Source organism: Octopus sinensis, unplaced genomic scaffold, assembly GCF_006345805.1.
Source record: "Octopus sinensis unplaced genomic scaffold, ASM634580v1 Contig18024, whole genome shotgun sequence".
NCBI lineage: Eukaryota > Metazoa > Mollusca > Cephalopoda > Octopoda > Octopodidae > Octopus > Octopus sinensis.
The window spans coordinates 22,595-35,000 of NW_021835482.1; positions in this window are offsets into that span (position 1 = coordinate 22,595).

Genomic DNA, 12,406 nt, shown 5'->3' on the forward strand with positions numbered 1-12,406 from the left:
GAGCGGATTTGGTAGACGGAAACTAAATAAAGCCTGTCGTATATGTATGGGCACTGCAATGCCAACGGTTATATGCTAGAAGTAAATGTCAAATGTGTAGAAACCACTCTAAATTTCTTCTCTATTTTATTAATAATACAAGGCCTCTATTAATAAATATCTGTGTGTGTATCTATCTATTTATATGTGTGTGTATTTGTGTCTACGTTTGTCTCCCCAACCATCGGTTCGGCAAAAGATAGCGATGAAATAAACAAAAGACCTTGCAAATAATAAGTCCTGTGATAGATTTCTTCAGTTAAAACCCTTTAAGGCGGTGCTGTAGCATGATCGCACTCAAATGCCAGGAAGAAATAAAAGAATCAAGAATAAAGGAAAAGAATTATGAAGCGTCAACATTTCCAAGGTCGATATCTTGCAAGAATGGTGAGGGATGAATAGATTGTGGCTTTAATAATGACTCAAATTGTTCAAAGTCTTTGAACTAGAAATCGAAATTGGATGTTTTGATTTTAAATCCATATCGTCAATGAGTAGGCAGAGAAAATGTCAAAATGAAATAATAAAACATGGCACATAAAGAAACAATTGTTCTCTTTATCTGTCGCCGTCCAGTGATTGCAAAGAGACAATATGGACACATTGATAGCCATAGCCATTTGGAAATATACGGGTACTTCCTCGTGGTATTGCAATGGGATAATCAAGCACTAAATCCGATATGTGACAATGATATGGCTACAAAAAAGATGAAAGAAAATTGACCAGATATTGTAACCAAACCACAGAGAAAAAATAATCTACTGCACTCGACAACATCTCGGTCACTTCCGGGAAGGAAATCGAAAAATCTATAAGAATTCAGGGAACTCAAAAGGATAAAGATTCTTATGAGGTGAATTAGAGCAAGTTGGAGTCCCATCACGATTGGTCAATGTGAAGCAACAAAGAAACAAAGTAGAACAAAGAGATAAATACAATGTACCGACTTTAAAAATAATAAATGTATTAATAATTAGTGTGTATAAATATATATATATATATATAGACTTAGATAAACTTAGATATGTTTCGACCAAAGATTGGTCCAGGCCATGTCTAACTTAATAGCACCACCTGATAAATATATATTTATATATATATACAGTAATGCCTCGAAATACGAGTTAATTCGTTCCTAGAGAACGCTCGTAAAGCAAAACTCGTAAATAGAAAATAAACTTGTAAAAGCTTGTAAAGCCGGGGGCCTCGTATAGCGAATCCTCGTAAAGTGAGGTTTTACTGTACACACACACACACATATATATATATATATATATGTATACATACATATATGCATATATATATATACATGCATACTTATACATATATATATGTGTGTGTGTGTTTATAGATATATATATATATATATATACATATATATACACATATATATATGTATATACATACATACATATATATATATATATATATATATATACATACACATCTATCGTTAATATTTGGTAAGTGCTAACGCACTAATCTAAACTCTCGACTTTTGAGTGTCTCTCTTCTACCTGATAATTTTAATTCAATAATACTACCGATGCCGTTCATAAAGTCATTTCTGAATCTGATAACACACAACTTGCGCACGCACACACACACACACACACACACACATACACACACACACACACACACACACACACACACACACACACACACACACACACACACACACACACACACACTCATGTCCCATATTCTACAAATTTGCACTCCACTACGAAAAACACAACCCAGATACCACATGTTCCCTACAAATGGTGCTCAACCGGATTCCATCTGCTCCTTCTGAGTCCACAAAAGTGTTTAGGAACATGTTTAGGAACAAGAAATTGGTTTTATTTCTACGAAACACAAATTATTTGAAGATCGTTTTTTTATATACGGAGGAGAGAAGACTCAATAAATCCCGCGGCCTGACCGGCTGCTATCAATTTGTGTCGGTCGCCGTCGAGACGTCACGTGTTCTAGGAACCCCGCGCTACCGATTTCCTCCGAAAAATAGGGATAATGGCGGCTCGTCTGAGAAATGAGCTTCACTAGGTGGAGCGTCTGCTGCAGCAAGTGATGCTGGCCCTCTACGCGGCAACACCATGCGGGACACATTATTTTTTTCTGACCTGTGTGTCCCATCACCCCTTCCCATTCCATCGTCTACTGCTTCCCCAATTTTCCTTTTCTTTTCTTTATTTTCATTTCTTATCTCCTTTTTTCCTCTTTCTTTGTATTCTTGCCAAAAAGAAATGAATAACAATTACCATTTCGCTTTTCAAAAGAGAATTCCTAATAAGATTTAATTTCCAAAATATAAAACTATTTTTTTAAGCATTGGAGAGCTATGAGGGTCTAATAGAGAGGAATAAGAATAAAACGGGTCGATAGGTATAAAATGGTTGAGGACCAAAACCCTAAACCATCATCAACCTTCGAGACCAGAACCCTATTTGATGTTAGAGAGCCTAAGACATCTGCATGCTTCTACGACTCAAACTTCCTAATTAAAAAGTCAAAATCAAAACCTATCATCAAAATTTCATTTGAATATGTTAATTAATTTTCTTAAGCAACGCTAATTAATATATGTTAATATATGTTCCAGGGACCAGTTAATAATGACCAAGTTATTTTATTACCTTCTTCATTATATGCGAACTTAATTAAAACAAAGGGAGGCACTGGAAATATGGTAACAAAACAGTTGAAGCCTTTTAATCCGAATCCACTTGAGACGTCTCTTGATTCTATGATAGGAATCTCCGTTTTAAAGCGATCCAAATCGAAATATAACATTAAAATTTCACGTTAATTTCTGTTCCAACGACCAGGTTAATGACGACAAACTCACATCACTGAGTTTGTCTTTTACAAAATTAATTGAAATAAAAGGGGGGGGGGTTCAACAAGAAAAAGAAAGATGAGAAAAAGTTAGAAGTGGAACGAAACTGGAACCGGACACAGCATGGATACACCTTCCATAAAACAGTGCTGCACACGGTCGCACACACACAGGAACACACACACACAAACACACACACACAAACACACACAAATACAAACACACCCACACAAACACACAAACACACACAGAAACACAAACACACAAACACACACAAAAACACAAACACACAAACATACATACACACAAACACACACAAACACAAATACACAATAAAAAAACACACACACAAACACACACACGAATATACAAAGAATCACACACGCACAAACCCCCACACAAAGACACATACACATATACATACATAAACACGGAAGGGCTAACACACACACACACACACACACACACACCACACACACATACAGACGCACACACACACACACACATGCCAGCCATGTTGAGACGCTGCTGCACCTGGCGTTGCAGTGGAAGCATTAAACACACGCAACGCTTTTGCACCTGTCCCATTTTTAATTTCATTAAAAAAACATTTTTTTGCAACGATGATAATGAGACATTTGTTGATGTCGTTGCTGTTGCTGCTGCAGTTGTGATACTTGTTGTTGCTCTGGTTGTTGTTGTTGTTTATGTCTCGCCATGTTTCCCCCCCCCATCACTATGCCGTCACGCCCACTTAATTAACACTGAAATCATAAACAACTATCGTTATCACCATCATTTGTGTTGTTGTCGTCGTCGTCGTTGGTTTCGTTGTAATTGTTGTTGTTGGTTTTTTACATCATTATCATTATTGTCATTATTATCATTGTCATTATTATTATTATTATTATTATTATTATTATTATATTATTATTATTATTATTATTATTGTATTATTATTATTATTATTATTAGTTATTAGTATTATTAGTATTATTATTATTAGTAGTAGTAGTAGTAGTAGTAGTATAGTAGTAGTCGTAGTAGTAGTAAGTAGTACAGTAGTAGTAGTAGTAGTAGTATAGTAGCAGCAGCATTATTATTATTATTGAGTGAGAGAGCAGTGCATGCCATCAAAGTGACAAAGGGGTAAAATATATGAAGCCCAATATACCCATCATGACTACCCGTCTGATACGGGTACACCAGGTATATGCATCATAACCATATGTGCACGACATGGTGATCTAATATCAAGATACACAGCACATGACCTTGCAGGTGGGTTCCAGTTAGAATTTTCTTCTGGTCGAGTAGCCCATCCCGCTCAAAAGGATTGTTTAAGGATGTTGAACGGAACACCCATCTTTCCAGAAGTGAATTATTCAAACCCCAAATATTTCCTCTCAGCACATGGCTATGATGCTCACCCACTGCTTCTGCTCATAATCATAGATGCACATATTGTCAGCCACCAAGGGACATGATCAACTGGCTAAGGTCAAACAACTGACAAGCAAATCTGTGGTATTGAGCAGAATATTTGTTGTAGCTCATCTTTTAAACCAAGACATAACAGTGTACATGATAACACTTCCAATCAGTTAAGATCAGAAGTCATGAGAGCCACTGCCTGGTATTGTATCAGGGCATTATGATTATTATTATTATTATTGCTGTTGTTGTTGTTGTTGTTACTAAGGCGGGGAGCTGGCCGAATTGTTAGGCCGCCGGGCGAAATGCCTTGTGGTATTGCGTCTGTATTTACGTTCGCGAGTTTATATTCGTCGCACGTCTGCTCTCTTCCTTTGTAGCACACAATATTTACTTTTGTAGTAGTTCAATGACCAGAGCAGGACCGAGGAGCTCAGCGGAAATTTTGAAAGACCGAGATAGGAAATTTCTTTCGTCGCACTTCTGCGTCTTCCTTACTAGATCTCTTTCTTTTCAGCAAACGCTTTTGTAGCAGAATTATATGTCATTGACCGCAGCAAGTCGAAAAAAAAACGATAATTTTGAAACACTAAGATAAGAAAGAATGAATATTTCAGCATTTTATTAGTATTTCTGTCGATAAAAGATTTGTTTTTCTTTTTGAGAACAACTTCATCTATTTTCTGTGTATTCAATTCCATGTATGTATTCTTCATTAGTCTTCTGACTAAGCCTTGAGTCATTGGTTACTAATTTTATATTCCTCCAATATTTTTTTCCAACCGTGACTACTACGACACCGGATACACACAAACGTACAGACATATTTTTGTAATATGTTAACTTATAATATCTTGTTAAATTATACATGTTTTCTGGTCATGTTCAGCGCGAGTAAATCGCATGCGTTAGAAAAACACACATACTCACGCAGCCACCCACAAGCAGATGCATAATTTTCCATTTATTCAAAAGACAAATCTGTGTGCGTCTGTGTGTGTGAGAGAGAGAGAGAGCGTATATGTCTGTGTATTTATACAGAGATGTATGTATGTGTGCGTATATTTATATATACATAATATATAATATATATACATGTATATGTATATATATATGTATAAATATATAATATATAAAATATAATATATATATATATATATATATATATATATATTATATATATATATATGTATATATGTATGTATGTATGTATGTCTTTATATGCTATGAGTGGATAGCCATGTGTCATATGGAGAGGACCGGTTGTGGTTAGGAAATTTAAATATGTTTTTATTCTACTTAAGAAATATCGGAAATTGCTCAAATGCATGTTAATTATGTTTAAGAATCTCTTTGATAAAATCTCTGAGTCTTTGATCTTTGAGAGAGAGAGAGACTCATAGCACCTGGTTAGCATGGAAATGTTCTGACATTGTGTTTCTTAAATATCACATTATCAGACATACATACATACATACATACATACATACATGCATATATACATATATATATACACACACACCATACATACATACATACATACTACATACATACATACATACATATATTCCTACATACACACACACATACATACATATATACATACATACATACACATATACATGCATATATACGTACATATATACTTACATACATTCATACATACCTACATACATACATTCATAAATATATGCATTCATACATACATACATACATGTATACATACACACACTAACACATACATACAAACAAACATTTATGCAAACACATATATACATTAATACATGCATATATTCATTCTTACATACATAAATATATACACCCATTTACGCTTACGTATGTGAGTGTTCTCTGTAACGAACGGGAAAATTACTCAATAAATAATGTAGCGTTGTGTGTGAGCGTGTGTGAATGTGTGTGTGGGCGTGTGTGTTTTTGTTTGTTATAATTCTGAATCTCATATTAAGAAGTACTCAATGCGTTATAAATGTAGAGTCACATTCAATACACTGGTATATCTCTTTGAAGACATTATTCAGAATCCTGTCTTTGAATTGATTCATGAATGTATCAAAACCAGTCTGTTATGAGCAGCGATCACCGAACTCACGCAAGGTATATGCGCGCGTGCGTGTGTCCGTGTTATCCTACGTCTGTGTGACTACCAAATATGGTGAGGTAAGCTCATCTTAAATCAACAAATAATGAAACATGATGCCACCCAAAGTTTTTATTTTTCTTTACTCATTTACAAACTGAGCAATTCAGGCATTTATAAATATGGCGACTACTTCGCAGCCTTTACAATGCTCTCTTTTGCTCTCTTTTCCTTGTTTCAGTCATTTGACTGCGGCCATGCTGGAGCACCGCCTTCTGTCGAGCAAATCAACCCCAGTACTTATTCTTTGTAAGCCTAGTACTTATTCTATTGGTCTGTTTTGCCGAACCGCTAAATTACGGGAGACGTAAACACACCAGCATCGGTTGTCAAGCGATGTTGGGGAGACAAATACAGACACAAACACATACACATATATACATACACACATATACGACGGGCTTCTTTCAGTTTCCGTCTACCAAATCCACTCACAAGGCTTTGGTCGGTCCGACGCTATAGTAGAAGACAATTGCCCAAGGTGTCACGCGGTGGTACTGAACCCGGAACCATGTGGTTGGTAAGCAAGCTAATTACCGCAGAGCCACTCCTGCTAGAAATAACAACTACGTTATCTTCAGTATTTACCCTGACATAATAATGTATTCCTAGATATACAACATCTGCGTCAACAATCTGACAGTTACGACTGGAAGTTTTTAGGTCCCACGCTGCTCTTAGAAGTGCTAGAAATAACAACTAAATAGCCTGACCATTAAATGTTATCCTGCTGTCTGAAATAAAGATGAGGTACATTATGGAAGTATTTAGATCCTACGCTACCCTGAGGTACAATTGTTGATGTATTCTGAGATATACTATGCCACAACAAAGGGTGTTAATAATTATAACAAGAACACCATAATTCCTACGTCTATTCCATAAAAGTTAACAAGGGGAGGGGTAACTAACAAAAAGGATATTAACAACAATCACAACAACAGCGACAAACAGCTTACCATCTTCCAGTCTTTCGATTCATGTTATTTGTTCTCCCATGTGGAGTGTGTGTGAGAGAGAGAGAGAGAGAGAGAAAGAAAGAAGAAAAAAGAAAGAAAGAAAGAAAAAAAGAAAGAAAGAAAGAAGAAGGAAAGAAGAAAGAAAAGAGAAAAGAAAGAAGAAAGAAAGAAGGAAAGAAGAAAGAAAGAAGAAAGAAGAAAGAAAGAAAGAAAGAAGAAGAAAGAAAGAAAGAAAGAAAGAAAGAAAGAAAGAAAGAAAGAAAGAAAGAAAGAAAGAAAGAGAGTGAGAGAGAAAGAGAAAGACATATTAAGACAATTTTAAATTCTAGCCAGATGTAATCTTCAATCGTGATTTCAATTCCCACTGGAGGATTCTGTTTCAGCTCATTTAACTCAGCTTGTGAATTCTCTTGGAGAGACAGGAATATCACCATTTCCATTGCCACCTCCTACCATTCCAGATCTCTCATAAAATGTAAAATTATTCCTGCCTACTGAAGGGAGAACCATCATATTTCTCTTGGATATCAATGACGGAATATCATCTGTTTCTCTTTTAATTAAAGATGCACCTTTTACATTTCAAGCAATTTTTCTTTCTCTTCCTCTTTCACAGAATCTCTCTCTTTAGGATATTTTAAATATGTTTTTTGATGCTGTTTGATATTCTAGATTCTTAAAACTGAGATGATATTTAGTAATCAACCGATACAAAAGTCAAGAATCGCATCGTAAACGAAACTAAAAAAAAAAAAAATTAAGTGAAATCAAAGACTAAGAAACATACGAGGAAATCAATATGGCCGCTTTCCCGGGTATAAAACCGCGTTGTTAGTGTTTTGTTGTTGTTGTTGTTGCTTTTGCTACTGCTGTTGTTTTTGTTGTTCAACCCTAGGTAAATCCCCAATTGAGTAGAGCTATCGTCAGTGGTAGTTCATTCGTGACCATCCATTCTAATTTCAATTTTTCTATGTTGTTGTTGTTGTTTGTTCCTTCTTGAGCCATGCCTGGCTCATAAGGGCCGGTTTCCCGGTTTCCTTGGCGTATAGGTTCCCCACCTGGACGGGACGCCGGTCCGTCGCAGGTGAGCTGCAAGATGCAGGAAGAAAGAGTGAGAGAAAGTTGTGGCGAAAGAGTCAACAGAAGTTCGCCATTACCTTCTGCCGGAGCCGCGTGGATCTTAGGTGCTTCGCTCATAAACACACACATCGCCCGGTCTGAGATTCGAACCCGCGAGTCCGCTGCTCTAACCACTAGGCCATTTTTCTATGGGCGGTAGAGGGGCGAAAGATGTTCGATCCCGGATTGAATATGCCTACGTATTTAGTTACGTCCATTTACGTTCCTATTTGGTATTCCAAAAATCGAAGATGCAGTATTCTTACACAATATGTTCCTCTATCGGCTGCGCTTCTAATTTGTAGCCTTGAATGAGAATATAAACTAATATCAAATATTTTTCCTCTTCGTGTTCCACCAATCTCGAAGATAGATTCTTATAAGAAGAAATTTGAATGATTTGAATCGGATTTTCTGGCAATAGAACTGTTTTCATGCCGAAAGTCTGCTCACCAGAATATTCTTATGTCTCAGACAATCTCAATAAAAAAGTCTTCTAAGTATAGAATTCTTCAGAGCCAAACTTTCAAAGTAGAATAGTTCTTTGATTGTAGCCCCTCCTAGTCTGACAACGGCGTTTCTGAAATTTCTTGCGGAGCTATCTGCGCAAATCATTTGTTTCATTTTGATCAAATATCCATGCTTTTCATTGGCTCCCCCACTCAATCAGATCGATGTTCCTTGATCAGGTGCACGGCGTACCCCATATCAAGTGTCGAAGAAACGTGAAATGAAGTGTTTTGCTCGAGAATGCAACGCACCACCCGCTACAAGAATTCAAACCACGATCTCACGATTGTCAGTTGAACTCCCTAACCACTAGGCCATTGCGCTCTCATCGAATAGCACTGTTTTATAACCTTGATTCAATGAGGAACATAATATTGGATCAAAAACTCTGTTCTATACTTCTCTGGCTGTTCTTCTCTCCCTCCCTCCCTCTCCCCCCTCTCTCCCCCCTCTCTCTCTCTCCCTCTGTCTATCTATCTATCTCTGTCTAGAACAATATTCCCTCCTTATCCCTATGAGTAGAGCATTGGCTAATTCTCCCTTCCTCTGTGTAAGCAGTATTATCTCCTTAACTCACCCACTAAAACAACATTGTATCCGACACAATCTCTCTTTCTCTCTCTCTCTCTTTCTCTCTCTCTCTCTCTCTCTCTCTCTCTCTCTCTCTCTCTGACCAGAAGAGACGTCACTCCTAGCATCCCTCGGTAGTCGTCTTAAACTCGCTGAATTAAACAATATTTTGTTCCTTATTCTGAAGATAGTTGAATTCTGCACTAAATTTCTAAAGAATACCAGTACCATATTCTAAACATCCCAAATAAAACGATGCTCGGCTCTAAATTCTCTCAGACTGGAATAGTATTATGTCTTAAACTCTAGTTTGCCTAACAAGAAGGACGCGGTTCAGTCAGGTTATTCACCCTGGATATTCATCTCACCATTAATTTACCAACCCACATCAACTACCACACTCCAGCTGGTAGGGGTTGCCTGCAATGATATGGACCAGAGCCCTTCCTCTGATTTAATAATTTAGAAACGGCTCTTTCTCCTTTACATTCCTGGTTCAAACTTCACTAAGGTTCACTTCATCTTTCATTCTCCTGGGGATCAATATAAAAACCTTCTAAGCTGCGAGTTTGAGATTTTGTGTCTTCGATCGATAGAAACACACGATTTCGCTAAACCCATTAATATATAAAGTTTCATTTTCATCCTACAATTAATTACATTTAATTAACAAGAAAAATAAACAGCATGGATATTAAAAAAAACGTTCATAAACTAATGATTATACAAGAGCTTGGACTAATGAAAAGTTAATGAGATGTGAGCAGTATTTATAATTAAAATAAATACTTGTTAGTGTATAATTTTTCAACTGGCCTTCTGTTTTTTGCGGACACTGTGTATTAACGGGTTAAATATATCACAACATTTGGAATATTCAGCGACCAAAATTGATATTACATTCTAAGTGAAGATTCAAATTTCCATTTATAGTTTTAGATAATATTGATTTCATAGAGAAATCATTACGTTTTGTATAATTGTCAGCGTTTCCTTTAGACCGTTTACATTCTACTAAACACAAGGTCACCGTTCTATGAAGGTTGGAAATATTTTATCGGCCAAAAATAAACTCTGGTTGTTGACGCTGATGTTGCTGTTGCTGTTGTTGTTTTTGTTGTTGTCGTTTAACACCAGGTCAGTCTTGATCGAATAGGCCTATGATCAAGAATGCTCCAGCTGTGACCATCCCCTGTTTTTGTTATCTACAAATGGATTTAGTGAACTTTTAAAATGTAAGACTGTTAGATGTGAGTGAGATTTGGCTGCTCTTTCTTTTCTAAATGTTCAATATATAGTGCTGCTCCTTCAGCAACCGGCCCCTTGCGGTTTTTAAAAGCGATTTTCGCATAGTAATATTAGAAATCAAAGATTAAGACGGCGAGCTGTCAGAATCGTTAGCACGCCGGACCAAATGCTTAGCGGTGTTTCGTCCGTCTTTACGTTCTGAGTTCAAATTCCCTTGGAGGTCGAATTTCCCTTTCATCTTTTCGGGGTCGATAAATTAAGTAGCAGTTACGCACTGGGGTCGATATAATCGAATTAATCCGTTTGTCTGTCCTTGTTTGTCATCTCTGTGTTGGGGGGGGGGAGTAATAAAGAAATAGGTATTTCGTCTGCCGTTACGTTCTGAGATCAAACTACGCCGAGGTCGACTTTGCCTTTCATCCTTTCGGGGTCTATAAATTAAGTAGCAGTTACGCACTAGGTTCGATGTAATCGACTTAATCCCTCTGTCTGTCCTTGTTTGCCCCCTCTATGTTTAGCCCCTTGTGGGCAATAAAGAAATAGGAATTGTTAGCGCGCCGGGTAAGATGCACATCAGCACTTCCTCCGTCTCAACGTTCTGATTTCAAATTCCGCCAACGTCGACTTTGCCTTTTAAGGGTCGATAAGTCGTTGCTCTAAATACTGTAAAGGTCGAATGTTTGTCTTTCATCACTTCCATACAATAATTATCAGCGGAAAACTGGGGCCCATGTAATCGAGTTAACCCCACGGCCCGGGCTTGCTGACCCTGCTGCCAAAATTTGAAATCATTATTATTATTATTACTATTATTATTATTATTATTATTAGTAGTAGTAGTAGTAGTAGTAGTAGTAGTAGTAGTAGTGTTGGCGGTGGTAGTAATGGTGGTGATAGTGGTGGTAGTGGTGGTGGTAGTGATTGTAGCAGCAGCAACACCAACAGTAGTAGTAGTAGTAGTATTAGTAGTAGTAGTAGTAGTAGTAGTAGTAGTAGTAGTAGTAGTAGTATAGTAGTAGTAGTAGTAGTTGTAGTAGCAACAGTTGTAGTAGTAGTTTCTGTACCGTTTGCTTTCTGTTCTCTTCCACTTCATTAACAAACACGTTTCTCTCCGTCTAACTTTGTCTCTCTCTGTGTATGCGTGTGCGCGCGCCTTGTTCTGCCTACGAACCTATGGATATGTACGCGTGTGGCAGCGCGTGTGTCTGTGTGTCCGTGGCTGTGTCCCATGTATGTGTACACGTCTCAATCTATGCCGTGTCGGTTTTCTTTATCGTATTGATTATAATCATATATTTTCATTTCGCCATGATCGCAAACACGGTCGTCATCGTCGTCGTCGTCCTCAACACCACCATCACCATTATCATCGGCCCATCATCATCATCATCATCATCATCATCATGCTTAACATCAGTGATGTAAATAGCATAGTTACCACCTTCTTCGACACCGTAACCATCGCCATAAATAACATCTATATCTCCAACATTACTCTTGTTGTTGTTGTTGTTGTTGTTT